Source organism: Centruroides vittatus, unplaced genomic scaffold (assembly GCF_030686945.1).
Source record: "Centruroides vittatus isolate TY-2023 unplaced genomic scaffold, ASM3068694v2 scaffold_149, whole genome shotgun sequence".
NCBI classification, from domain to species: domain Eukaryota; kingdom Metazoa; phylum Arthropoda; class Arachnida; order Scorpiones; family Buthidae; genus Centruroides; species Centruroides vittatus.
This window is the reverse complement of record NW_027122681.1, coordinates 2173070-2198556: the sequence shown is the minus strand read 5'-3', so window position 1 is coordinate 2198556 and position 25487 is coordinate 2173070. Positions and strand designations below refer to the sequence as shown.

Below are 25487 nucleotides of genomic sequence, written 5' to 3'. Positions count from 1 at the left end.
ACCGAAGACATAGCAAAAATTAATGTTTTCAGATGCTTTAGAAGCTTTAGAATGCTGCTAATAGATGCTCTAAAAGTAGCAAAACGCTGCATGCTCATGCATGACTTCCAGAGCATCTAGAGCAGGGATCACAAAATGGCGGCCCTCGGACCTCGATGATTTCTTTTCTAAAAATCAGTATTAAAATAGTCGTAAAGGCATGGCAACAAAAGGGTTTTGTTAAAGCCTTGTTTTTTAGTTTACTTTATGTTTTGGTTTACCGAATAATAATGAATAAGGCCCGCGTCTGATATACAATTATTTGGCTGGTCCTTTGCTGCGTTTAAGTTTGAAATTCATGATCTACAGCATTCTAGAGCTTGCCTTAAACCACAAATTGAAAAAAAAAAAGAGCTTCTAGAGTATCTTAATAGCATACAAACAACTTAACATAGCCTCCAATTATGACGTATGCTTCGTTTCTACTTCACCAGAAACCATAGACATCAGCAGGGCCGTCGAAGGTTTGTATACATTAATTTATAGGGAATGAGAACCACTAAGGACCACTAATTATTAATTTCTTAAAACGATTATTGACCACGAGATTTGCCAAAAATTTCTGTAAAACAGAATTTCTTAGCGAACTCTAGTGGTCAATAATAGGAAAAAACAAGCAAAAATAGATGTCAATGCGTTGATAATGCCGGACATCCATTTTTTTGATAATTTCATTGATAATGCATATCTTGCCAATATGAAATTTCCCGCTTATTGAGGCGAGGAAATTTAAAAGTTAGTCGTAAACGTATTTCATCCTCTTCTTCCGCCATTTAATTTGAAAACTTTAAATTGTCTATCAGTGTTGCCAGCAATTAAAAAAAAATTACGTCACCAAAATTTCACTTTCCGATTGGTGCGTTTTAAAAGCGAAACGGAATCAATCGAAATTTATAGAACAGAAAGCGACGTTACGATTGTTTTTCTAATTTTTTTTTTTTTTTTAATTATTTATTGTAGAATATTTTCTTGTAATGTGGCTCTCAGGCTTTCATCCTATTAATAATTATAAGCAGTATTACGAGAGGCCTCGTTCTGTTCTCAAAGACAGTTTATTCATAATGCTTATTACCCATTATTTGGGGAAGAAGGAAGGTTCTCTTGTATGTTGTAACGTGGAGCCTATAAGGAAAATCAATTATCGAATTGATTTTCCTTAATAATTTCATTTATTAAACTTCATATGTTCCATTAATCAAATGATAATAATCTTATGGTTTTTTTGTATTAAAAATGCAGAAATGTATCTATTTATAAGTAAATTTATTCATAAAATTTACGTTTTATTGTTTATTCACTTCAAAACTTGTGGAGTGTTTGAGAACATTTGATTTGATGGGATAAGGCAACGCAACACATGGGCAATCTGCCAAGGGGAAGATGCTTTCCGGAAGACTTTCTATGGAGACTATACCCTATTTATGTATTAGGCACGCGAATAAACGCGAAAAACTCCATATGGCTAGCCTGTTGGTCAGGCGCGAACCCGCGACCAACTACCAGCATTCGGTGTTTTACTTATTTTTATTTTTCACTCTGCCTTGATGAGCTCAAAATACGAAGTTGTTGATTATGTTATTTTCACGTGTTATTCAAATTTACAGTCCTGTGGTATATTAAAACATTAATAAAATTATCTGTACGCACCATTTTAGTAAATCTATTCAGATTAAATGATGAGTTGTTCTTTACTTTCATCATCTAAAAACGTGTTTATAGTTGATTTTCATACTTTATAATATCACACCAGCTTGAACTTGTGGTTCCTTCTAATATCTTTTAAAGCAGAAATTAAATTAATGAAAATGAACGTTTTTTTTTAAATTACTAATTAGGACAATTTCGAAGTGTTTCCGAGTCAATAAATAGCGTGCTCCTTAGATCACATTTTATTGATATAAGACCTAAGAGACGTGAAATGAGACATGGGCCGACATACAGAGCTTCACACCTCTTCTAAAGACAAAATATTATAAATAAAATGAGATTTCTCACCCATTTATCAAAATAAACTAACTTTTTGAGGCCTTTCCATGTTCGGATCCGAGCCATATGACTCTCTACTTATGCCTATTTATTGCGTGTTTCGCATCTTTAAAATTAATTTATTAAATTAAATCATATATATATATATATATGAATAATATATATTTGACCCAATTAATTTGTTGGATAATTTAAAATTATCCTGTATTATTATCCATATAAATTATATTTAATTAAAAATACCGCAAAGATTGATGATTTTTTGTAATTAATTCGCATAGCGCATTAAGTCATGGCTTCACACAAAAAAGATTAGGCGGAAAAAATAACTATATATATGTATTCATACCCAGTGGAAATTTGAGAAAAGAAACAATCGAAATTTTGATAAACCAAAAATCATTTGGCAAAAACTGATCTAAAGCCGACTACGTTGAATAAGAAATCAAAGAGGGGGGCAGAAAGTGAGAAGAGAGAAGACTAGGAGGAGGAGGAGGAGGAGGAGGAGGAGGCGGAAGGGGAGGAAAAAAAAACAGTTTGCTTTTCCCGATATCTTGCTGCCAATTCCCCATCCGAAACCATTACTGAAGCTATTAATCAATAGGAGCGTAAACAAAGGAGGCATTCCCGGAAGGCGATCTCCCTGCAGCAGCAAGAGAAGTGATTAAAATGTAATCCTTGCCACTTATCGGTCGGCCATTGTTTGAAGATTGAACAATAGAAATCGGTCTTTAAAATTCATTAGGTGCAAGATTTGTGGCGTCCGATCGATTAGATGACAAGGCGTTGAAAATGTCGTTGGCTGTTAATTAAACATTTACAGACAAGTAATTAACAAATACAAGACTAAAGAGTATTGGAATGTAATCGCTGCCTGTAATTATTACCTGTTTATTTCGCTTTATGAACACAAGAAATATATTACCTCTCATTTTCTATAGAAATTTTTATTATTTTTAATTTTTTTTATTGCTATATTAATATCATAATTATCCATAGAAGGGACATAAATATGTCTTATCTTATTGGCTAAAATATTTTTAAAATTTTATATGTGGATTTCTCTTTGTAATCTCTTTAACATATTTCTACATTAAAACGTGTTAGAGAGATCTTTGGTAAGGGGAATCTGTGAAATTATCATAAATTGATTGAAATATATTGAATCTTTCTCTTATAAACTTTTTAATTTAGGCCTTATAATAAGTTTATTTGCTAAACTTGGATTAAAAAACATGTAAAAAATACTTTAAACATCCTTCTGATATTTGGTTAAGTATCATTATCCAACTCTTCTCCGTCACTAAAAAATTATAATATATTTTTTTAGTTTCGAATTAATTTAAAAGAATAAAATGCTGTTTCAGAAATAAATTAAGTTTATTTTCTTTTAATTATTTTCTCTGGTAGCAGCTACAGTTATTAAAAAACATGTAAAAGAAGCGTTACATGGTCTTGTCTATGGTTCACTGTAAGCATAATCCAACTCTGTTCAGCATTAAAAAATTTAAAATAGTTTGTCAGTTCCCAAATAACTGAAAACTTTTCTATATTTTTTTTTTTAATTATTATTTTAAACAGAAATTAGTTTATTTTCTTTCTTTTCCCCTTAATAATAGCTACAATTATTTGAATCTTCTGGTGTTTGGTTTAGGATGTTCATCTAACTCATTCTTCCTCACTAAAAAATTAAAATTTATCTTCTTAACTTCAAAATAATTTAAAATTTTACATTCTTTTTATTGTTTTAAAGAGAAATTAAGCATATTTTTCTTCTATTTTCCTTACTTTCTATAATATTGATATTTGTTTGGATCTATGACCACAGTCTCAAAGCAGTGTTTTAAACACGGGAAAATTTTACTAATTAAAATGCAATTCTAAATTAAATAATTTGAAAAAATAACTGAAAAATTTTAATTGCACACTGAACTAGGAAAGTATTTTTTTTTTTTACAGACAAACGAATATGAAGTTTGAGGGCAGACAAACAGTTTGACAAAAATTTATCTTGTCTATTTATAGCCTCTATCTCGAAGATGCACTCGATATTTCTAGCGAGATATCAAACTCCAAGTTTTATTAGAGGAACCACAAGCGCGTCTAATATCTTATAAATGTTTTTTTAAATGAATTTTCTCTCGATAGATGGCATTCTCGCTTCACCCTCTGAATAAAAATTTTTATTATATATTAGAGCGCGAGATTAATTTTCATTAAAAGAATAATAATAATAATAACAATAAATTTTTATTTAGAAATTACGTTTATTAAATTTATTTTTTTTTAAAAAAAAAACACGCTTAGCTTTTATAGAAATATAATTTCTTATCGTAGCCGATAATTTATTACCTTGGTAGAGAAAATAAACGAGCCTAAATTCTCGGTAATTAATTTAATTACGGAATTCCCAACGTTAAATTAATAACTTCTCTTTTTTAAAAAAAATAGGAAGAGCAAGAAAGAAATATACCAAAAACTGGCGATAAACAAACAGAAATGAGGCGGGAGAAATATCTCTTCAAATGTCAAAAATATCGAGTAATAGCGCCCATCCGACAATGGTTAACGATTTGGGAGTATGTAAAAATCGGAGTTTTTCCGTTAAAAAACCGTTTGGAGGGGGGAAAAAAGAAGAGATTTCCGAACAGAAGGGAAAAAAGAGTTCGTCTATGATCGAAGCGTCGGTCATACATCAGGCGATCAACGAGGCAATAAAGCCTTATCACCAACTTTGACTGCAAACTTCCACGTCTAACACAGATCGTTAAAGAAAATTTCTCGTTATTACTGTTTTCCCGTCATTAATTCTACCAATCTATTACTATCACTGATAATTTCCAGTAATGGCTACAAATAATCCATTTTATCACTGTCTAAAATCAATTATCTGCTGTGGGAATGTAAAAGAAAGCAAAAGGAAGGAGAAGCAGAAAAAAAGTTCTCTCTTTTTTTTTTAAAAAAAAAAAAAGAAAAAAATGACGCAGGTTTAAAATTTTTTAATGTTTCCCCAGTCACGATAATGTTACGATTAACAGAAAACCATCAGTTACTTTAACATTAATTTTAAATGCGCCATTTTTGCGATTTTTTTCATCCCCCCTTTTAACTTTCCATTTTTGGTAAATTCTTGGATGAGTGCCAAGGAAGGTACAAAACGTCTGACCAATCGAGATGCTGATTTCAAATTTAAACCACACCCTTGTGGATTGATTCGTCGACTTCCGGTACGGCTCCACCCATGTATAAACGTCACGGACGAGAGGGAAATGCCTGATTACTTCGCACCACTGACAATTGTCGTCATTAGGAGAACGATTTAGACAATCGAAACGTGAGTTAATGTCGCAATTAGTGCAGATATCCTCTCTTACATTCATTATATCCTCAAACAGGAAACGTATCCGAAGATCCGAATAGGATATCTTTACCTAGAAAATTATTTGTCTACTCAATAAGTAAAGTCACCCGAGCTATATTATTTGCATTAAAATATACTTATTCCTTAATAAATAGCCCTATTTAATTAATTATAATGGTTAAATCACTTAATTATTCGCGATTGGCTGATTTAAATTCAAAAATAACCGTCGTCCAATGAAACTGATTATTATCGAAATTTAAATTTAAAAATAAAAAAAGAAATTGATTAAAAACGGAATTTTTGTTTAAAATTAATTCTTTCCATTCGAAATTACTGTAGTTATTTAATAAAATTAATTAATTCGGTTGATATATATATATATATATATATTTTTAATTTAGCTCTTACCACATTAAAATTGTTATTAAATTTTAAAAGAATAAGTTTTTTTTATTTAATTTTAATTAATTTTTTCGGGAAAATTTTTTGAGAAAATTCAGGAAATTTGCAGGAAAAAAATGGAGATTGAATAATTAATAACTGTTAAAATAATAACGAGTAAATCATAAAGAGTAAACAAAACGAAGATAAAAAAAAGTTATTTATAAGCCAAAAAGCAAGCCAGATGATCCTATAGGATATGTTTTTCCTCAACCCCAGCCATTAATTGCAACTATATCCGGACTGCTGGCAAATCACTGCTACTAGATATCGAGCAAGCAGTCACTCGAAGTGGTGACGCGTGAAAAACATTAGCTGCTTGTCGCGACAGCAAAAATGACGACCTGTCACTAGGTGGCGTTGTATCCGTCACCTCGTTACCAGGTTATTTCAACGGAACCGATAAGGAGCACCCGAAAGCCATTATACAATTCATCCCTAGAGTGATAAGCGTTTAACTCGGCAATTTCCTCTCCTTAATGGAGTTTTATGACTCTATGGCAGAAACTCATGCACCAGTCATCTTTCTTCTGGAAGTACAGTTGATAAGGCTTTGTGGGTATAGAAGTCTAGTTTTCGACGCTACAGATAGCTCGGAACGGAACCGACCTTTCTCATCTAAAAGAACTTTCCTTCTAATTAACTCAGTTGACAAAGAAAAGCTCTTTTGATATAATCCCGTTCAAAGTAAAAGTTTTGAACAATACATCTTAGTTTTAACATAACCACGAGTTTACTCGATAAAAATGATTTACTATATCAAATTTATAGGCAATTAATTTTATTTGTTCCTCTACATAACAAGCTAATCGGAAGCGGATATTCCATACTTTGTCTGCGTTGATGTGGGCGATCGCATGTTAATTGAAAATAATTTTCATTAAGCGCCGCCCATTTGGGTTAATTGCCACCATTCTATTGAAAAGGCAACCAATTGCAAATCAAATGGCCTATTACCGAGAATATTGTTTGCCAGAAATCAAATTAACACCTGCTTGTTTAATTATTTTTTGGTTTTTGCTTAATGGCGGCCCATCTGAGCAACGTTTTGTAACCGATCCAGGTTTAGTTAATGTAATTACTTCAATGTAAATTGATAAGTGGGGTCGATATTTTTAATTAGGATTGTTTATCTACAGGGAAAATGCTTGTGGATGATGTTTTGTTATCTGTTTCCGTGCAATTCTGCTTCGTGGTGCGGACCAGAGTAGAAATTCAACGCTAATCATTGCTTTCGAGATTTTTTTTTCCTTCTTTTTCCCAATTTTGTTTTTACTCCCTTCGTCGTATGTTCTTGCGCTCTCGATTGTTTATCGTCTAGACAGAAATTAGCGCTGTCTTTATCTTTCTACAGACTTGTTCTTTCGAGCATACTCTGTTTATTCACAGAACTTTAGCATTTAATCCGGCCGCTTCCATAGTTTATTGACTGCGTATTATGAAAATAAATAGGATTTAATGGAGATTTTTTAAAATTATACGCAATGTAAATCACTAAAGTTTTTTTTTTCCTATTTAATTGAATATGTTTAAATTTATATGACAAAATATAATCGAAGGTTTAGAGAGATTTTCATAGTTTTCTTTCAAAACTTTATTTTTAATTTTACTTTCCCTGCTGTTATAAAAAGGAGGGAAAGTATAGCGATTGATCAAAAACTGATCCCCAGATCTTTACATTTTTGGACTCAAGGAACCTTAAAAGCTTCAGAAATGCAAAAAATTGGGGGGTTTTTCTGTATGTATGAATGCTAGTAGGCCTATATGTATGGAGAACACAATTTTTTCTCCCACTTTAAAGCTTAATAACTCATGTGTCTTTTATCGAAAATTTCTGAAATTTTGCAAGAAGGTTTGTGTATTACGGTGAAATGTCTTTAGAAATTTTCATGAAAATCGAACTATTGGTTCGAGAGATATGGACTACATATATTCCCTTAATATCTCCGGAACCAATGTGAAGACTTGAAAGTAATGGTGGCAATTAATTAAAGATGAAAACAAATAAAGAATGCCAGGAAAGTCCAGCAACAACGTTGCCAACTTTTTTTATTATTATTTTTAATCAGTTTTTATTGATTAAATAAAAAAAAATTAAATATTTTTGAAATATTTTCACACAAACTCTAAGCAAACTGCACTAACTTAGCTTCTAAATTCACCCAATTTAGAAGAAATTAGAATATTTTTACGCTATTTTAAATAATTAAATGCTGTTGTACAATTATAATTATTTATCTTTTTAATTTTAATTATAAATTTAATTATCCTAACACACAATCTAACATCATTCAAATCAAATTAACTTACAAGTCAACCCTCTCTTTACTTCTAAGTCTTTAATGACTGTTCTAAATGTGTAATACAATAAAACCTGTCCAAAACGGAACCTGGATAAAACGGAAACCTGTCTAAACGGAAAAAATTCTTCGAAACGGAGAGAAATTTCTTACATCTGTTCACAACGGAAACCTGCCAAACCGGAAAAAAATATTCGATACCGCGCGATTCCGCCTTACACAGGTTTTACTGTACTTCATTAAATCAATGAATTAAGAAAATTTTAAAGGCTAATTTATAGATATATAAATGTATTTTTACACAATCGTAATTTAAACTCGTAAAACAAGTTAAAAAAAACAGAGTTAATCTCATTATACGTTCGTGCGAAATGTAATTAATGATCATGTTGAAACATGGACGAAAATTATAATACAATAGAACATTTACTTATCTCAAATAGAAATAAATAAAAAAAAATGTCTCCTTTAGTTACTTCAGATGAAGTTACGTGAATCCAAACAGTATAAAAATTTTTAATGAGTTTATTTACACCGAGTTTCTTACTCGATAGAATTTTTATCAAATTATCTTATCAGAAAAATAATGCTATTATATAAAAGCATCCTAACAAGAAAACAAATTGTTAAAGAGACTCCACAATTTTTTATTTTTTTCGTCGTAGCATGACACTACCCACTCATAAATAATCATAGATGTTAATATACAGTAGTTTCCTGATATTATCTTCTTTTATTGAGGATGTTATAATTAGTCTATCGCTTCCAGTAGATAAAATATTTTTAAGAATTCGTAATTTAGGTTGAATATTACGTACAGAAATGTATACATTTAATAATAATAATAATAAACTAGGTTTAAAGCTTTTTTAATAGTCCGTAAAGAATAAACGGGGTGCCCAAACCTCAGTTAACCGTTGTAAAGCGCTTTAATATTCACTAATACGCAAATTACAAGGCGTTTTAACAAATTCAATTTACGTTTTTAGCTTTTTTTACTTGAAAGGCCATCGTAGGCAGGGCGACCGGGTCTTGAAGAACGAGACTGAGATCACCAGGGTCTTTTCGATCGTCCGAATTCGAACCCGAGTCCCCAAAGCGGTAGGTTTATGCTTTAAACCGCTTCTGATATCCGGCGGATACGATTCGTATTTACAAGTGTAGCAAGAAAACACTAATGCTGGTTAACCGGGCATTAGTGTTTTGGACCTTTCTGTTCATATAGCTAATAATTTATTATTTATTATCACTTTTTATATTACGTTGAATACGTTAAAGTTTAATAATTATAATTTATGAATGGCTGAATTACGAATTGAAGGCAGCGCTGGTAGATTTTATCTAAATTTATGAATTAAAACCTTTCGTATAAATTTGATAGTTATTAATTATAGATAGATAATTAATATTCTATTAATCTAACTATTAAATAATGTAAGCGCTTAATTTTTAATAAAAAATAAAACATAAAAACATGAATTTTTTTATTATTGTCTGTGATTAATGTATTATTTTAATAAACCAAAAAATCTATGAGGTATTACCCTACGCGGGTCCTATCGCAAGAGGGCCACCAGAGCCATTAAGTCTAGTCTCCATATTTACAGGCGCTTTAGAATCGTTACAAATTATTGCATTATGTTTCTTACAAGTTAAAAAACCTTGACTTCAGTAAGGCCTTATGATTGTCGTTCTGAATGCCATTCATAAGATCCTTAGAAGTTTTTATATAGTTTGACTTCGATATATCTGGCCCCATCCCTCGCCATCTTATGCCACATCGTGAGCCTAATTGAGCCCATGGTAGGCATGAAAAAACTTTTGTTAGCTGCAGGGCATAAAGAGTTAAGAGAGAAAATTTGAAAAAGCTTTACAGTACAACTTGATTGGCTTATGAAAATTTGACAGTAGAAAAACCACTTACGCTATGATAATAATAATAATAATAATAATAATTTGAAGTTTATTGATATGAATCTATTGAAGAAGGATGGCGTGAACTAATTGAATAATGTCGTGTTATGCCTCAAGCTAGAATAAATTAGAAAAAAAAACAAAAAAACAAAAAAAATAGTTTATGGAATTTAAATTTATTTATTCATATTTTATTATTATTATTATTACTTTTAATATTTCGTAAATAAATTAGTTTAAAATCTTGAAACTTTTAAACTTTTCATAGAAAAAAAAAAGCGTTCAGACAAACATAATGCGCACTAAACTCATTTAACAAAAAGCAATTAAGCCTTCATAGAGGACTTCCTAAGTAGGCTTAATTGTTATTTTTTTATTAATTTAATTAAATAAAGGCCCTAATTTATTTTTTTAAAAATTAAATAAGCCCAAATATGTTTTGAAATTGTAAAAAGTAGCATGCCTAAGTATGCACATAGTCTTATTAATGGACGCTAATATTAAACCCATAAGAGGCCCTATTAATAATAATAATAATAAATTTAAAAAGTGTGAGGCCCTACAATATAGCTTCTTTCACTTTTTCCTGGCTGTATATAACGTGTAACTTATTTAATCCTTTCCAACAAGAGGATTACAAGAAAGAATGGAAAATTTGATTTTATGCATTTTAGAACTGTAAAAAAAATTACAAATAATGTCAAATTTGTGTTTTTTAAGAGTCAAATAAGATTTAAACTTTTTTAAAAAATGCAGCTTCTGTTAAGAAAAGGATAATAAAGTTTTTATAAAGTAATTTTTTTCCCTGTATTTTAAGTAATTTTACAAAGTTTTAAGCACTGTTTTAAAAGTTTTAAGTGATTTTATAAAATATTGGACAGACATTGATATTATTCTTGAAAAAGAAAAATTCAAAAGCACAATACAGTTGAATATACCTAATCTAAAAATAGAAAAGATTAAAGATTATTCTTCTCTATTGCAAAGAATTGCCGATGGAATTAAACTAAGGAGTGGAATTGCCGCTCAAGTGTGGAAACGATTCCAGAAATCGAAAGAGGCAAAAGTGAAGCGCCGCCAAAGCAGCCAGAAATCATTTAAAGTACTTCCCCTTCTTGGCAGCGACATAACATACAATACACAACGGATCCCTATCGCTCCGTGAAAAGGGAGAAAATTCAATCTCGAGTGAAAATACCTTTTTTTCAAATATAGCCAGCGAAATTGTTATTGACGCTTCTTTGATCATTAAACCTCGAAATTGGTCATCGCCTTTTTTTATTCTTTATTTTTTTAAAAAAATAAAAAAAATCATTTTTATCATTTTTTAACGCGAGGGGGCAGCATTTGTTTATTTTATTAATTTTGTTTACTTAAGCCTAATATGTTATTGTTTATTTGTTTAGATAAATTAATTGGTGCTGCTGATAAGTAAATATTTTATTTTATTAATTTAATATTTTATTAAAGATTTTATTGTAATAAATAATATTTAATATTTCCAGCTGTTTTTAGAGAACAGGCTCATTCATTAATGATGAAGTCCTTAAATTAGGCCTAAATTACTTCAAAGGAAGAATGTAAGCATCACAATTTATTTATAGGCCTATTTATACTTAAACCAATTGCTATATTACATAACTACACTACACAAGTTACGTATGGTATATAATAAGGGCCTTCAAGATCTTGTATGGGCAAAAAAGCCTTCTAAGAGGCAAAAGAGCAGGCCCTTTTGCTTCTTAGAAGGTCTTTTTGCTATTTTTTTGAACAAATAAAACACCTATAACGTTTCTTATTAGTAAAAAGCAGTAAATATAGCATTAATTTATAGGAGTAAGAACCACTATAAGCCCCTAAGTTTTCTCCAGATTCGGAAAATTCCCATCTTCCCTTCCCGACAGTCCTTATATAATGTACTCTATATTATTAAACAAAGATTAACACGAAGAAAAATAAACAACGCATATCAGACAAAATTACATTGACAATGTTTGCAGAGCTCAGTATAAACTATGATTATTCATTCATGTGAATCATTATGCCTTATAAACTTATAATTGCTTTTATAAAATTATGTTTCAATGAAAAACAATATTAAAAATTCAAATGATTATCCTCTGATCACTCAGCTAAAGAAATCTTTTTTACTGAATTTTTTTTAAGATTCTTGAAAAATTTTACATTGTAGTGCGTATTTCATGTGCTAGCTCTTATAAAACAATATATATATTTTTAAATATATAATAATCACATTAATTATATATATATAAATCTAAGCTAGGCAAGTGTAGAGATTAACAAAGGTTTATGTTATCTTACTTTGCTGTTCTTCATGACTCATAAGAGGATATAATCAATCTCTCGATTAAATCTCTGTATTTATATAGCATCCAAAATTACCCGTTAAAAACTCTTATAAGAAATCTAACTGATTCGTTGTACTTTTTACTTATTTGTATTTATTAGCAGATTTGTAATGTTTCAGAGCGGATTTTTTTTCCATTTTACTGTAATTTAACTTATATTAGATAATTAATATAATATTTTAAACAAAAAGCATTATTTTGAAATTTTATTTGAATTAAATGTGTATTCTCTTAGATAATAGAATATTTTAAATTAAAACTATTATTTTATATTATTCTATTCGAACTGTTAAACGATTAACTCGAACTTTTCTTCGATTAACTGGGAGAATAGCTATTTGACCGCAATAGTATCATTGTTACTTCAATACTATTAAAATTCCTTTCAAATTCTTCACACTTAAGATCTTTTTTTGTAAGCTTCTGATTTCAGTACATCTTTGTATTAAAGAATGATATTAAAATAATAAAGATAAAGAAGTAAGCTGAGCAATGTTTAGTAATTGATAAGAAATGTCAAGCATTAATTTAACATTCAGAGCTTGAAAATCCGTTGATTTTAAACTATTTAAAAACAATTACATCAGTAAAACATTAATTTAAAAGAATATACTAGATCTAATTAATTTTAACATAGGCTACAATAATTTAATAAAGCTTCGTAATGTGGGGGGAAAAATGCATAAAAATAGAAGTAAAGAAAGAAATTCATAACCTTAAATTAATTTCATCTTAGATTACTACATAAGAAATTCACAAATAAAATCTGATATAAAACTTATATTAAAAGTTGTCCAGATTATATTGATATAACTGCCCAAACATGAAGCAATGCATCACATATCTTAAGCCACTCTTTCACATCTCACTTCCTATTCGGCTTACTACAAACCCCTCTCTCACACAACTGGATCGTAATTCATTAAAAACAACAAAAGACGATTGCAATAACATCAACCTATTTAATAAATCACGTGGTCTCGTGACGTCACGCTGGCTACAATAATGTCAGTTTAGTGTTCTGGTTGCTGTCTAATTTTTGCCATAATGGCCGACCAGTGGGGGATATTCGTGCCTGAGCGTCACACGGTACCACCTACAGTGCAAGATATTATGTTTCCCGGCGACTGAGTGCGAATTAATGCGACTCTGAGGCAGTAATAAGTGCAGCTAGCCACAGAAAGATTAGGTTAGGGTATCTTAGCAGACGGTTACTTTGACACTATGGCTGTTCAGGTCAATTTGTTGTATTTAGAAAGAAGCTGGTGAGTCAACACCATTAGACCTATGGTGGTAGATAGGCTTGACGTATATTAAAATCTGCTGGATAGCTAAGTGATGCCACCTACGGTGATTGCCAATACCTGCTGGGTACCATATATGTGAGTCATAATTCCGTTAAAACCTGGTAAAGAAGGTGACCACAGCAAAGGAAATGCTGCATCGATTCGCTTATTCTTATTCAGACGGAGAATCGGTTATCGAGTTTGTAACAATTTTTGGGTTGTTGATAACTTTTCACATTTTTCTTCGAATACTTCTTTTTTAAAATATTTTAAAATGCCAATACCTATAAATAAATTAACATCATTTACGTAAAAATGTCTTGTCAAAAGTTTCGAACATTTGCTTCGCAGAAATTCTCTTCGTTGTAATCACTAGTTTAGGCGGAAGCTCGGCTACATTCAATGACAACGAAAAACAAAACCTCAAATTAAATAGAAAACACTTAATTCTTGAGTTTCAAAAGCTTCCAATGAGAGAAAAAAGTACTAATCAGCTCCCATTTAAAAGAATTTCTTGTATATCTTAGTATTGTACAAACTCTAACTACTATTCTTAAAATATAAATAATCTATGAACTACAGGAAATGTAACTTTCTTTGGATCATAATTTAAATTTTTACACTACTCTCTTTTATTCTTAATAATCCACAATTTTCTGTTTATTTCCTATTACGAGAGAAAGCTAAGATAGTTGAAATCAATAAAGAATTTCTTATATTCGATTTAAGAGATGGTGATCAGTAATCAATTCCCCGTTTCTTCTTGTTAGATGGACGATATAGAATTAAGGGATTTTTGGCCATATTAAGGGACGATTTTTCTTGGAGGATTCCGCTTGTCATGTGTAGACCGTATCCCAAAAGTGATCATTTCCTTTAATTTTGTCAAGATTAGAAATCGACTATTGTTATTTGTCTTCTCAGAATGACAGAAGTAAAAATTTCATATCAAATGATGTTTTTAGTTTAATGCTGAATTAAACTTCTAACTAAATTTTAATTATTTTCGATACCGAATTATTTTATCGTATTACTCATAAAACTGGTGTTTTTTAAGCTGTTTTTAGATGCAACAATGCTGTTTCTATATCTCAGAATATTACTCTTGAGATTTAGTGTAGCCTAGTTAACAAGTATTTAAGTACTTATTAAATATTTAAATACATATTTTTTTAAAATACTATTTCATTAGATAATAGCTTCCTATCTCCAGTTTAGTATAAAAATTTATAATCTGGTTAAAGAATTACATTTTATCTTTTTATACGTATTGTTATGCAGGTAGCATTCTGAAATACAGTATTATATTAAGGTGACAGAAATTAACAAAACAATTTATCCACATATTTCATTCAATAAAATTTTTAATTATAATTAATTTTTTTTAAAAATTAAATGTTTGTTTTATGTAATTTTGACTTTTTAATATGGTACAAAAATAACAAAGTCTAAATGAAAAATTACTTTTCAAATTCAACTTTCATACAACGAAATTTCACGCAAAGAAAAAGCACACAAGGTATTATTTTCCCGAACGGTAATTGTATTAAATTTGACACCTAAACCCATAAACACAATCTAAAACAGACATTGAAAGTCGAGTATTGTAAGTGTCCCTTCTATTGTCACATACGAAGCATTGTAGAACTGTTGTCAATGAAGTCACTTTTTCCGCTCCAATAGTGCCGATGTGCGAAGTACACCCGTGACCGAAATGACAAAACCAACTAGTGTGTTTAAATAAATGAATAAGGAACTACAAGGACAGATGGTCATCGACAATAGCGGGACTTAGAGGACGACTGATGGCGTCTCCTTTCAATCTGCCGATAGCTAAAAGAGTGTCCCCTCCCCCTTATGCGTGTCCAATAGTCTATTAGCCATTTAAAAGGTAACTGTCGGTTTGGCAAGTAATTTATCCCCTCTGTTGTCATACTTACCGATAGGAGACGACTTGAATGACATCATGCTTGGCCTGTGAACCGAAACCGAATTTGAACACCCGTATCTTATTGGTTGGTTGGGAATGTCTTCTTGATGATAATTCTTGCGTTGTTTATTCTATTATTCTTCGTTTTAGGTGTTAAAAATTATCATTTTAATATATTCAGAGGGACATTTTTTCAAAGGATTTAATAATTCTAACTTTTTTTTTTTAGATTTAAATTGTAATTCTTGGAAATTAAGAGTTACATTTAAAATATGTCTCCAGTTTAGTCCATTTTAGGAAAAATTGTTAGATAATTATCACAAAAATTCCTTCTTAATTTCTGAGTGAAGTTGCGTGTTTTGGTTGCCCCACCTAAGTGTCTGGAATTTGTTTCAAGTTAAGAAAACTAGTATCTTAGCCGCAATGAAATATTTATTAATGAGGAAAGGAATTTTCTACGTTTTCTGGTATCAACACTTGGGAGTTGTCAACTCAATTTTTATATTTAGGATTAAAAAAAAGTGTAATTAGCTTTAATTACGAAGGGGATTTTGATGACATTGGAATGATGTATGACAATGTCAACGTTGTAAACACAAATGGCGTGTGTTGAGTTAACGACCGGGTTCCTATCGTGTTGTTTTTATTGATTGTGTGATAACAGCATTTCACGCAAATTGCTTTCATGAACTGATCAGCCATGTTTAACAAGACCAAACTTAGACTAATAAGACCCGTCAAATTCAACATCTACTTATTTTCGTGCAAATTTCAATTTTTTATTTTTTTATTTTTTCTTTCCTGATTAAACTCCAGTAAATGCTTAGATTAAAATGTTATTGATACTTCCAACGTGTAAAGGCCTCATACCCCCTCCAAAACTGCCTTTCAACCCTTAGGCTTTATACAATTATTTCTACACCAGAAGCTGACACGTTAAGTTTACTTTTTAACGCTAGACACAGGCGAATAGGCTTAAATTTTTCGTAATTACTCAAAATATACAATTAAAAGGTGTTAATTTTTCGTTATAAATGTTTGTGTTCAAATAAATAATTTTAACGATTGAATGATAAATTATGATAAATTGCAATTGAAATCTGCCCCTTTAGAGTCTGTAAGTAAGGTTTTGCCTTTTATCGAAAACTAAAATAGAAATTTTTATTGCATTCACTAAAATTGAAGTATGCCAGCAAAGCTTTAGGCGTGAATGAAAAAGTTAAAAATGACAAATTAATGTGTGGTTGAAAAAGAACCATATTTTTCTTCTTTTTTCTGTTCAGATAAAGAAACGACAATTTTAAAATAGACGTAAGTTCCTTTTTTTTATATCCTAGACCCTATCTAATTTAATTCACAATAAATTATGAACGAATAGGCCTTCGAATTCATTAATCTTTCTAACAGGATATAAAAGTAGCTTGAAGCTTTAACCTTCAAAATCTGTAGTAGCGCTTATGTGTTGGTCTATAGACAACAATTATAAAATTAAATCCCTTTAGTTTTATAAATAAATTAAGAAAAAATTAAATAAAAACAGGATAAAGGTTTGAATTTTACAAACGCGCTTATACACATGTAAATATAATATTAGACAGTTTACTTCTCGTCATTTACAGGGGTGAACGTTTGCACGTTTTAATTCGGGCTACCTCTGATATAGCTTAGTTACGCTACTAATAATAACTAGCTTCAATTGATCTAACAACATTTGTCCTTCCCTATTTTTGAAAATAACTTATTTAACCTTCTCAACATGGTTTGCTTTTTATATAACTCTAATCTTCTTCACTTTATTTATATATTTGCATAGTTAATGCTATTTTTTAACTTCACATTTGTCTTACAATCGGAAAAAAGTGCTTTTCTTGGTTTGATTTTTCTTTAATTTCCTAATACACTTCAGTAACATAAGAGTTTATACTGTATTACTTAACCATTGCCAAAACTTAAAAAAAGTAAATAAAATGTCTACTAGTGTACCTGAAATATCAACCGTATTCACCTGAAACACTCTCACTTTTACTCCATATAATTAGTAGGTGTATGCATTTCACTATTCACATCCTCATCAATTTTCTTAGGTCGATTAACCGCAAAATTGTTTAATCGCTGAAAATCTTATGACTCATCTCATTCTTCCTTATCGTTAGGCCTAATCAGCCGGATAGTAGTCCTATCTGTCCGTCAGGCGGTACAGGGGCTCCCGTTGCTGACGTCAAAGCGATAAACATTCGGGGGGAGAGGGAGAGATATTCATTACATTACCTAATGTTGGTAATAACATTGGAGTTGATGGAAATTAATTCGCTCGTTCCAACTTGCCAACCTTATCGTTCGTGAACGGTTGAAAACATCCCCGGGCTAAAAGAGCTTAAACATCAACACTAAATGATTATTGATTTCAGTGGAGCGGTGGGTGGTGCACCGAAGAAAGGTTTTGCTAATGGTAATGAGGTAACTCTGTTAATTCCTTCTCATGTACCTCATCAAGACGCTAGCCAGTATATTTAATGTAGAAGCTCCTTTTTTTAAAAAAACATGGGGAGGAAAAAAATGTGATGTTGAGTATTTAGATGAACATTTTTTGTTAAACGGATTGTTTTATGATCTCTTCCGATTATATTTTTATCCGCTAAACCATTTTATCCCTATCAAAGTTTTTATATTAGATTTATAAGCTTGCTATAAAAGTGGAAAAATAATCTAATAAAATGTACAGTTTTTTATAGCTTATATCCTTCATATTTTTACTACTTTATTCATTTCTTATTTTCAATCGTAAATTACTTTCTATAGATGCAAGCCTTTCCTCTATAATATCTATACCATGTAGATTAAGTGTTGAATATTTACAATTACTTTAGTTGCTTTATATATTCTCTAAATTAGCATAATAAAGCTAAAATAAAAATTAAAAAACCTATTAGCGAGAACTACAAATTACAGCTTGATTAATTAGAGACCAGAACATAAACTTTGAATAAGCCGAACGTAAGCTATACGCTTCTTTTCAAACTAAGTGTTTCTATAATCTTATTTATAAACTGGATTATAGAATTATGTGAATAATAAATATGAATATGCTGTATAGATTTGTGTATATAAGTAATGTATCAAATAATAATCATGAGATTTATCATTCTTGAACATTATTTAAGATAAACATAAGCTATTAAAGCATTAACTGTATAGAATGGATTAGTGTTTTAGTCAGAATTGTTATTAGAACCGAAATTGGGGAAACGAATTTGAACGTGCAAACCTATATTCATTTTTTTACCACAGCGGATGTAGGCATTAACGCTGTGGATGGAGAGCAAACTCTTAGATATTGTGTACACTTGTGAATGAGTGCATTTGTCACATTTAAATTTCTCTCCTGTACTTATTTATTTGTTTATTTACAAAATAAAGGGGGCTCAGACACCTTTAGTCACTCCCTGCTTATTCTGCTGGTTTAAGTTACATAAACAAATATATATCTTTTATAAAGTTCAAAAATAAGCTTTTAATTAGTCTATATAATTTGAAAGGAAGAGAAGATATTGGAAAGTTTGGAGTTTTAATTATACTATAATTCCAAATCACTATCTAGCCTAATAGGGTTACTGTCTTTTATTCTTTTTAATTTATAAACCAATACAATAAACACAATTTAAGCAAGGTAGCACATTTAAAAATTTTTGTTTATCTAATATTTAATTAAATGAAGTGCTTGTAATTGGTATCACACTCTACGATTGAGCTGTCAATTTTCAGTTAAATTTTAAACTAAGAGACAGGTCTTAGTTTAGAATTAACCAGTATTAGAGTTAATCATATTTTTTTAACACAATTTATTGATCAAGTATAAAATACTACACGGATATAAATCAGTTATACATTTCTACTTCAAAAAAACTTATTTAGAATTAGTGGAATGTCTTCTATTATTAATAGTAGTTTTCCCTTTAAATTTCGATTTCTTTAGATTAAGTTAAGCTGACAAATTTAAATATACAGTATGAATTAAGTCTATTCTCAAATATTGGGTGTAATTTTTTAGAATGGCTTTATTATTTGATAAGTTATATTAAAAACATTGGAGAAAAACTATGTTCAAGCTAGAAAGTAATTTATTTTGGATCCATTCGAAGCAATCATGTTAAAATTTGGCAAGCCGGGTACACATGTACCCGGCTTGAAAATTGCCAAATTTTAACATGATTGCTTCAGGTTCAGGTATACACTGGCGTGCACCCGACTTTAAATAAATTAAAAAAAAAAAATAGGAAATAAAATAATTTTTCTTCCTTACATAATCAAATTATACTGTTTAGCTTATAATTTACAGTAAATAAATACAATAAACAATACATTAGCTCGTTATAAGAGAGAACAAGCATTATTATTGTTCTCTAATTTTAAATTTTACAAACCACAAATTTTTTTTTTTTTTTAAGTTTTACATTTACATAAATTTATATTACTTTTTAAAAATTCGAAAATAATATTTATAAATTAATTGACTCCGTATGACCTAGGATAATTTAAAATTTTACAGTAACTTAGATATAACAGACTTACTTTTTTCAAAAAGAAAAAAAAAAGAAAAAAATTACTTTTAAAACTTGAAATAATTTTTAAAAATTTTCGCATATCTTAAAATGTATTGGCCTATTTAACATTACCTGGTAATGACTCTCGCTATCTGAAATTATCATGTTAAATTTCTTTAGAATTTGTTAAATTAATAAAAAAAAATTTAACGTTACCCTTTTAAACGATAACGGTATAGACGCCTAATTTAATAAAAATAAAGGTTATTTTCATCGAAAATAAATTTTAAACTTACCTTGCTCCATCTCATAAAATTCTAATGATGTAATCATAAGTCGTTTAAATCATGTTAAAATAAATGCCTTAAAAAATCTTTTTTTCTTCTTCTTCTTCTTCTTTAAACTTACTAATTTAAATTCAAATCAATAATAATATCTATTGGCTATTTAAAGCTGACATCATAAAACTTTAAATGACGTAGAGGAATTTGAAATTACCGTAATCTCTATTGGCGCATTTAAAGCTAAACGTCGTAAAATCCGGTATCCGTCTTAACCTCCATTGGCTTATTTCGACAATGACGTCATAAAATTTTAATAACGTCGAATAGTTTGAATTTAACTTAATCTCTATTGGCTTATTTGAAGCTGACGTCATAAAACTTAACTGACGTGAAGTCGTTGGAATTTAAATATCGTATAAATCTGGACAGTTCGGTTAAAGAAAATCCGAGTTAGCTAAAATATATATATAGACAGATATATTCAATATATATATATATAAAGCTACTTTGGAAGAATGGTCGTTAAAGAAACAATTTTAGGAAGGAAAAAAGAGAGATAGGGAAAGGAGTTATCTACAGTTTCCACCAAACGGAAAATGTTATGGTAAACTGCATTATTGTACCCCGTTCAACGATATGTATGCATGAGTATACTTGAATAAAAGCGCAGTAGCACGAACTCCTACGAAAAACACCTAATCCTCCTAAGTTTCCCCCAGGAGGCAACTAGAGATTCGGTCGTTTCCTGCCAGTAACGTGAAAATGGCGGCGAGATTTTGATCAAATCATGGAGATGAATTCTACTGCGATGGTTTATAAACGGAATTTATTGTGTTCGCTTGAGGTTTTCGGTCCATTCGGAGCAGTCACTGCTAAAGCTATCCGGGCGCTTAGTTGATAGGCATAAAAGAGCTTCGCCGATCAATCAGTGAGACTTTGATGGCTCGGGTATTCTTTTGCTGATAGAATCCGGGCCCATTTCTTTCTCTTACGGGGATGCCACGCGCTATCGGAATCATTTTTAGAAATGCCACTTTTCGCTCGTAAAGCCGAAAAACCAATTTAACTCGGTTGCTTTTTCTCGTTCGAGTGCTGACGATTTCGTATCACCTTTTTTCGGGGTTGTCTCCTTTGAAATGGTAATTATCTAATTTGAATCGGAGTTGAATTTTTAAATTGATCTCTAAAGATTAAAATCTCTTTTTTAAAACTCCCCTCTTGAATTGTTTGAGACTTCAATGACTAATACGGAAAAAAAAATGATGATGCTAGGCTGTAACTAACTAATTTTGATTAAGTTTTACTAAATTATTTTATTGATAAATCGGCACCTTACAATAATTTAATATCCTTTTTTCTGTAATAATTTGTATTTTAATAAACCTTTAAACTCCTCCCGTTTATAAGCTTACCGCATATGCGATAGAATAAATAATAAAGGAAGGTAACGATGCGACATAAAATCTCTCGTTTATAAGCCAATATCCACGTATTTATTGAAATATATAACAAGATTTATAGCATTTATGTTCCGTAACTGTGATCGTTTATAGAACTTGACACGTCCAGATTGGTTAAAGTATTCTGTAGTAGGCCTATATCCAGTCACTAGCTGTAACTTGTAAGGTAATTTTTCTTCAGCTAGAAGATAAGTTTGGGCTGTTTTTCTAATCAATTCGGCAACTTGATGAGGATAGCGTGTTTAAATCCTATTCCTAATTGACATAAATTAACAATGAACATAAATCTTGTAGGCCTAATTTCTATTCTGTGCATTTGGCTTAAGTCTATATTATCCTACACGTGAGAATGATAATTCACTTTATGGAGTATCATTATTGTAAGATATCTGTTCTATTCCGTTGTTTAAGTGAGACAAATCAAGCAATTTAGAAAATTTCGTGTAAACTTTAACAATATTGCACAAACTAACCACATAATATATCTCAGTTGCATAATTTGATGACACGCTAGACAATTTAGCCCGCCATAATCCAACAATAGTGCCAACTCTACCGATGAAATCATGTTAGATTCAGCGACTCATCAACACTCTTCCAAACACCATTAGCTTAATATTCAGAGATACGACATCATTAAAACTTTACGTGTTGAATTTAAAAGGTGTTATGACATCACAAAGTCTACAATTAATTGTTTAGGGCCGTTCCTCTAACATTATTACTGAGGTATGTTGTGATATTTTACATTCTGGCATCTTGTCGAGTGGAAATGCCGACATATAGACGGATAATTAACACTGTTGTTGTATATCTATGCCTAGTTTATTCTCGAATAGATAATTTAGCATTATCTTTTGTCATCAGTACGATAATTATCTGATTTAATGAGAACTCAACATTTTTGGGAAGAGAAATTGTGTCGTAAGATAGGCTAAGTTGTTAAAACTGCGGACAGTGCTTGTCTATCATCTGTTAAGGCTTTTAAAAACTACCCACTATACATTTTTATAAATATTATTTATGATTAAATTAAAATATAATTAAAATATTTAGTTTAAAGCTATACTTTCATAACACTATTACGTTATTTTGCACTTGTTTTGACTTAAGTTTATTGAAGTAAGCTGCATAATATCACTATACTTTTAAGAAATACAGTATATCTAAGAAATAGACTTATAGGCCTACATAATTTAAATAATTTCAAAGTTCAGTAACACAGAATGATAAATATTTTAAAGTTTTCTCATATATTACGAAAATATTATTGAATAAACATACAAATAAAGTCTAAAGCATAACGAGAATATCCTATAACAAACGTTTTGTGCCTATACAAAACACTGAAACTCTTGTATTAAGGATAGAGAAATGTAATTTAAGCAATAACATAGAATGGTAATACGAAAATATTATTGAAAGTATATTAAATATACAAATAAAGTCTAAAGCACAGCGAGCATATAGTGTAATAAATGCTTTGTGCCCGCGACTCTTGTATTAAGAATAGAAAAACATAATTTAAGCAAGATCAAATGGGGAAGAAAGCCACGCGATGTGATGTATGAAGTCTCACACGGGTGCTTGTTATTAATGCAATTTTGATAAAATATTTAAACAAAAATAGACAGGATTAATCGAAAAGCAAAGAATAAAAGAAGAGGAGAGGGAAAAAAGAAGCGTGCAGCACTCTATACCAGTTAGGGACCATTAAGTCATCGATAACTGCTTTCATATGGTTGCGTTTGGTTGGAAAGGCGGTCGAGGCTTATCTCCCTGAGCGAAAAATCAATCGGGTTCGTGTGTCCCTTCTCTGATTGTCCGCGACAGTATGGCCAGAGGAATTGATAAGAACGCAGCTGACCATTGGCTGCTACTCGCACCCTATCTGCTACGGGATGGTTAATAAAGACTTCCTTCGGGGATGACAACAGAACAATCTCCTACACACATCACAACTTTCGGTACTTGGCTCTTGTCGGGCTACACGTCATACCTCCTATCTTATAACGCTTGCTAGATTATTACACCACATATTCTTCTGTTAGCAAAGTGGTTGATGGTAAAACTTTTTTTATTGTTGGCGCTAACATTAATTCTTGTTTTTACTACTTTCTCAGACGAAAAGCGCTGCAAGAGTCATTCGTCTCGTCGTCTTTTTTTTTTTTTTTTTTTAAATATTTTCCCCTTTCTTCGAAGTTATTAATTGTTTTTTAATTCTAGTTCCAATAACAATTGGCGCGAATTTGTGGTTATGAGGATCATTCCGTGGTTAGAATTTTTCTTTTTTTAAAGTGGAAGAAATGAATTGCGAAGCGGGCAATAAAAATGTGATTCATTTCTTCGCTTCAGATGATTTATGGCCTGAATAGTTGGTTGGGGCAAATTGTCACAGATGAGTTCTTTGCAGAAAGATATCTGTACTGCCATAAGACATTTCTATCTTCAGAATTATTTGACAGGTGGGGCATTTTGTCACATATTCGATTTTTTCACCGTTACGTATACATTTGTATAAAAACAATACATTATAGCCACGTTATAAGACGTTTACGTGTCCGGTGGGCAATAGTCTAATGATATATGAGTTTCTCACAATCCACATATTCTAGAACTCATTTAGGGCCCTGTCAATACAGAAACCTTTATCAATATTGGTTTAGTCACTGTTGTTGTTGCCGAAACAGTTGTCAATATTTATGCAAAGCTATCGAAATACGGTCTCTGTCATTATCATAATGACATTAATGTTTGTTAATTTTCTTTAAATATATCATTAAAATCAATATTCAGTAATTAGTAAAGTCGCAATGTGTACCCGACTAAATTAATTTATATTGCTGTACAGTGTAGCAGTAGTAATGATATTGCATCGTAGCCACTAATTATAAAGTATCGGTTTAAGTATTTTATAAGTAAACAACAGCTTTGTCACCAATTTTTTAGTATCTGAAGTCTAGTATTAATTCTGTGTATTCTAACAATAGCGAATTTGTGGTAAAACGTGATTGGATTACTGCAAATACCTCTCAGAAAGGATCAGTGTGAATCTCATTGTAGCCATTAACAATGTTTGAAACGTGTAAACTAGTTATGAATTTAACGGAGATGTGTTTCCTATTGGATAATGAGGGCATTTAACCCTAACTAGTTAAATCTCCGGTACGGAAAAGGGGTGATTTCCACGTCATTTACAATACAATGCTAACTAGTCGGCATTTATTGCTCGTGCCTAAGGTCATTTTGGATTTCGAATTAGAATTTACTCCTCATTGTTAATTTTAATTTAAAAAAATTTTCGATCAAAATGTTAATAACTGATTGCGTGATAAGATAAATGCTTCTTCTGACCTTTTTTTTGTGGAATTTTTAATAATTTTGTCATACGATAATTGTTTTAAGAGGAATAATTTGCGCGATAAATAATTACGAATGATTCTAAGTAACAAAAGTAGAAGATTCGTATACTACAAAAGCATTATGAATACAGTTGTGCTTTATGTACAGCTTTGTCATACATACTCATCTGTTAACACAGTCTAGATACCACAAAACAATGTACATGAGGTA

At 30.6% G+C, this 25487-nt stretch overlaps 1 protein-coding gene across 1 annotated transcript in view; it reads right to left on the bottom strand.

Moving 5' to 3' along the window:
* HtrA2 (HTRA2-related serine protease) overlaps positions 1-20572 on the bottom strand; it is a 39383-nt gene extending 18811 nt beyond the window's left edge. The window contains exon 1 of the mRNA XM_067285014.1: positions 20467-20572. The gene's annotated coding sequence lies outside the window, so the exon portion shown is untranslated. The remainder of the gene's footprint in view (positions 1-20466) is intronic.
* Positions 20573-25487: the final 4915 nt, after the last annotated feature.